The sequence below is a fragment of the Furipterus horrens genome, unplaced genomic scaffold, assembly GCF_987537825.1.
Source record: "Furipterus horrens unplaced genomic scaffold, mFurHor1.1.pri manual_scaffold_3, whole genome shotgun sequence".
Lineage (NCBI taxonomy): Eukaryota > Metazoa > Chordata > Mammalia > Chiroptera > Furipteridae > Furipterus > Furipterus horrens.
The window spans coordinates 130,749,735-130,755,401 of NW_028327173.1; the positions used below are offsets into that span (position 1 = coordinate 130,749,735).

The 5,667-nt window shown below is 37.9% G+C and overlaps 1 pseudogene; it reads left to right on the plus strand.

Moving 5' to 3' along the window:
* Positions 1 to 4,557: 4,557 nt before the first annotated feature.
* LOC150015953 (armadillo repeat-containing protein 1 pseudogene) lies at positions 4,558 to 5,376 on the plus strand (annotated as a pseudogene).
* Positions 5,377 to 5,667: the final 291 nt, after the last annotated feature.

Genomic DNA, 5,667 nt, shown 5'->3' on the forward strand with positions numbered 1-5,667 from the left:
CCAAACTGGTGGGCAGTGAAGGCAATATACACTACTTCCCATGTTTGTGTTGTCTTTGCCTAGAATCTCACCCATGACTTGTTGCCTTATACTGTCTTTGGCAAATGTTATCAAGACAACACTTCTAAACATCTGCCAATTCAACAAAGTAAGCACTTAAAAAGAAGTGCTTTGATACAGTAATAGACTTTTAGTGCCCATTGGAGGTTGGCTGGCTTTTACATAAAAGTTGCTGAGAAGCATCAAAGTTATTGGTAGAAAATACTTAATAAAAGATTGATAATTTTTTAGATGTATTAAAGATGGTGATTTTCTTTCCTGTTTCATCAAGATAATTTTTGTAAAACAAAATGGCTGAAATGTCAATAACTTACACAATTTAAATACTTCCGTTTTTATATATAACAAACCAAAGCCAACAAACAATTCTCTCTTCCCCATGAGCACACAGAAGACAAAAACAAAAACAAATGAAATGAAGCCAAAACCATCAATGGAAGGGACATGGCAAGTGTGTGGGATTTGTGGCAACCACTGCTGGGCTGTTCAGACCCCTTGCTAGTTCAGGAGCACATGGAAGCAGTTCTCACCCACCCATTGCCTCGTCGTTGGGCCTCACCAGTAGTTTCACAAACTGTATTCACTTCTTTCTGGATATATTAATCAATTTGGGCTGCCATAACAAAAATCATAGACTGGGTGGGTTAAACAAGAGATACTCATTCTCTCACAATTTAAAAGGCTGTGAAGTCCACAAAGTCTGGCAGTGCTTGCTTTCTGGTGAGGGCTGCCTCCCAGGCTTGCAGATGGCTGCCATCTCCATGTAAGCTCACATTGCTTTTTGTGTGCCCAGTGAAAGAGGGAGAAAGATGTCTCTCTTCCTCTTCTTATGAGGCCACCAATCCTGTCATATTTGAGCCCCACTTTTATGACTTTGTTTAATCTTAAGTACCCCCTAAAGGCTCTATTTCCAAATAATGTCACCCTGGGGTCTAAGGTTTCAACCTATAAATTTGGGGGTAGGGGCAAGATTCAGCCCATAGCACTGGGATGATGTTCTCTTAACAACTACCTTTGAGTGCTAAGCCATAATGTTATTACCTTCCCTTTTGATTGATAAACTTTTAAAATTAATTATGTCATAAGTACTGACTTTCCCAGGCCTGGCTGGGTAGCTTAATTGGTTAGAGCATCACCCCAGTACACCAAGGTTGTGGGTTCAATCCCCAGTCAAGACACATACAAGAATCAACCAATGAATACATGAATAAGCTGAACAACAAATTGATATTTGTTTCTCTCACTCTCTCTTCCTTCCTCTCCAGATAGTAGGAAACTATATATATATATACTATGATTTTCACTATACATACATACTTATGATAAAATGTAATTTATAATTAGGCAGAGTTAAAGTAACAACAATAATAAATAAAAGTCATTACAATATATTGTACTAAAATTATGTAAATTCAACATTATTAAGTAAAATAAGGGTTACTTGGGCACAAAGGCTGAAACACCACCATAGTCGATCTGATAATCAGGACAGTTGCTAGGTGACTCATGGGGAGCAGTGTACAAAGCATGGAGATGCTGGACAAAGGGGCGACTCACATCCTGTGCAGGACAGAATGGGGCAGCCAAAGATTTTATCATGCTACTCAGAATGCTGTGCAATTTAAAACTTATGAATTGTTTATTTCTGGAATTTTCTATTTAATATTTTTGAACTGGGGGTAACTGAAACAGCTGAGAACAAAACTGCGGATAAAAGGGCACGACTGTATTTCTTTATTAAAGTTAGCAAGTTTTGATTATTAGGGGAGGGTCTCAACAAACAAAATGTCTTTAAAAACCTTAAACAAAAGCATTAATTAGGAAAAATAAATTAATTTCAGAAGCAATTTTTTAAAAAAGTATTTACCCATATTGATAATGATCTCAATGAAAACACAAAATCCCAGAGTTTGTTTGTAATTACATTCAACATTAAAAGTAGCACCAACTGCCCTGACCAGTATGGCTAGGTTGGTTGGGCATCAGCCCAAAAAGTGCAAAGTTGGGGTACATACTTGGGTTGCAGGTTCTGTTCCTGTCAGGGTATATAAAAGAGTCAGCCAACCAATCGATGTTTGTCTCCCTTTCTTTCTCCCTCCCTTCTTCCCTGTCTAAAAAAAAAAGTAGATAAGATCTTAAACTAAAAAGTAGCACCAACAACTTTTTACTGATTCTCCTTAGCCCCAATTCTTAAGAACCTTAAATTTGATCATATAAATGTAGTTCAGGCTAAATAATTTAATGGCTATACAAAATGCAATAGATTAAGCAAAGGAGGGGAAAGAAGATATTTTTAAATACATCTTTTTGGTGTTTCCAACAAAGCTTGATTTCTTCCCAGAAACTTTACTGTTGTGATAGTACCTGCAGAGTGATACCACTACCAGACCTGGCTGTTTGTTTCCGAGTAAGAACAGCTGTGCGACAGACTGTCTGAACAGTGCCCGTTTCAGGATGCGATGCAGATCTCTGACACGAGGCAGCACTGCACCAGCTGGCTCTGCGCTCCATGCTTTGCTATTCCTGGATGATTTACCTGTTCTCAGCCCTGTCACTTTCCTGTTTCTGCCATCTAATTAAAAACCCATGTTAGTAGATTCACTCTGCTACAAATTAGCAATGCTATCTGTGTTCCTTTCTTAGCCTAAACTGGCCATTTTTACTTTATGATACATGATTTATTTTTAAGTTCATACAAGATGCTTGATTATTTATTTGTGGTATATTCTAACTTTCTTGTGGAGTCTTGATCAGAGTAATCCTCTTCTAATGTATTCATATAGAGTGAAGACCTAAATTTCCTAATCAAAATCATGTCAGCAAAAGTAGAGCTGCTCTTATGATAACATTTCAGTCTAGGAAATGATTTTCCTTTAAAAGGGATTCAATGGACATGATGACATAAAAAGAAGCGGCAAAATTACACACAATCAGTTCACATAATCAAAACAGCAATGTTTTATATTCAGCAAGGATTTCTTTTTTACTATAATAAATGGAACAAAACAGTCCTTTTGGAATTCTGCAACTGTGTTATGGCTACAAATGCAATATTACCAGTATTTCTATAGAATTAGGGACAAGCATTTTCAAAACTTTGGAGGAAAGGATCTCATTGAGACATAGTCCCTAAATATAAATTTGCATATCTCATTACTAACATTGATATTCTGCCTACACTTTAACTTCATTAGGAACTCACTATTAGACCAAGATTAGTCTATTTTTAAAATAGTCTAATTCATGAAAATAGTCAGTTCAAACGATTGCGTTTTAATCACAACTGCCTGCAAAAGAAACATATTACCTTAATATATATATCAGAAGTACAATATATAAGATCTATGGAGCCTTTCTAGGTCCATCAGGAAAATGCAGCCCTGTCTTGTGGGATCTCCAGCTGCCTCTGAGCACACGTCTGTTAGTATAATATTCTTGAAGTATGTGTTATAAGGCATGTTCATTTTCTGAAAGATTGGAGTTATGTGAAACAGGGGTCATGTATGGCTTATCTTTATAATCCTAGAACCTAGTCTGGGCCTAATATATAACAAGTGTCCTAAAACGGATTGTCAATTGAGTTCATGGAAATAAAGAAACATGGACTAATGTTTGTGTGAACTAAGGTACTAAGTTAATTGCCTTCAAAGGGATAGAAAATTATCGTCACATCTGTATGTACAAAAGAGTAACCAAGTCAATTGCATGAATAGATGTGCATAATCATAATAAAGCTCTACTTCTTTTTTTACTAAAGGCTCTTTGATTCATAATCACCTGTACAGACATACACACATTTTATAAATTTGATCCGGTTATATAACCACTCAATGACCAACTTATCCTCTGGTCTTTTCTAGACTTCTGACTGTAAGAACTTTATTTATATACTATATTTCTTTACTTTTTAGTGTGAATGATAACAAATTTTGGAACCATCAGTTTATGTGGTGCAGTGACTATATTTGGGATGTAGACATCTAATGAAGAGGAGCTGGAAAATTTAGGGTATTGAAGGTGTCCCTCGGTAGTTAAGCTACCTTTAATGTGCAATAAGTTACAACCTCAATCCAGGACAGATTCCTAATGCCACCGTTGGTATAGAAGCTTTGTTATGAGCTTGGAAGTAACCAAGACATTTTAGAAGGAATAGAGGAGAAAGGGGACTTAAGTAATCAAGGACATTCTGGCTAGTTTCTCTTGTCTCAGAAACTATTTCTTTCTGTTTCAAAACATAAGGGCATGAAGAAAAGACTTTCCATTTTCATGAAAGCAAACTATAAAGATTCCTACAGGTTAATAGATCAGAACAGAACAGCTGGAGTAAGTCTGATGGTTTACTGTCTATGAGGCCACGGCTTTGAACAGAGGAACCCGCTCCATGCCTCTGGATCACTCTACTTCATCTGTTGGTGTGGCCGTGATGGTGCAGCAGGCCCCGGACTCCTAAAGCCCTGGAGCGAATTTAAGATATTGTACATGTGTATGGCATAGAAGATGAATTCTTCCTCCTCCACCACGAATGAAATACCTGATGCTCTATGGGTAGTTAACAAGCTGTGAGCTCTAGCTGAAGAAACGTTAAACAGAAGAGCCATTGTCCGGGATAAGGGATATCTGCCTGGCCTTATTTTATCTATGGACCATCCCAACACCCCTGTTGTCCATTCGGCTTTGCTTGCTCTTCTATACTCGGCAGAATGACATGCTAACAAAGACAAGATAAAGGGAGAACTTGGTATGATGGTAAGTTTGCAAAATGTTATACAGAAGACTGCAACTCCAGGAGAAACAAGAGTGCTGGCCCTTGAAATCTATGACATTCTTCAGTCTTCCAATATGGCAGATCGTGATAGTTTCAATGAGATGAATTCACATAGAAGGAAGTTCAGTTTTCTCTGGGAGCTACAAACAAACGTGCCAAAACTGGTTTTGCACATAGATGATCTTGATGATACGTCTCGGAGAAATCTACGTGAAGAGGCTTTATTAAAAATTAAAGGCGTTATTAGCTTTACTTTTCAAATGGCTGTTCAAAGATGTGTGGTGCGAATCTGTTCAGATTTGAAAGCAGAGGCTTTGGTATCAACGATAACGTCAACCGACATTATGAAGGCACTGCAAGTTGTGAAAAGCGTAAGTGGAGAAGAGATGCTGGTCCCATTCCAGGATGTGGCTGTGGAAGTGGAACAAAACACAGAGCTGCCCAGCTACCTGCCTGAGGATGAGAGCCTCACGACGGAGCAGGACAAAGCAGTGCCCTGGGTCAGCTCCCACCCAGCTGCAAATTTTTTATCCAGATCGTTTTACTGGTGACTTCACTTTGGGGTGCAAGGATTGTGAATGAACAAGGGCCCAGCTTTCCCTTGTGGTGGAGAACTCTCAAGTGCAACTTGCAGTAAGTTATCATGAGAAGTTTTTAGGTTACATGATTGCATATGCTGCATTTTACATTTTATCAGATATTTTGCCCCACTAAGTGGTAAAAAAGACAGAGGCTACAGGTGGAATTGCTTTGTTTATGAGAGTGTTTTGGTTTTGTTTTCCTTTGTTTAATTGCCTCACTTTTAAAGCACATGGGTCCACAGTTAAACCAAACATATATAT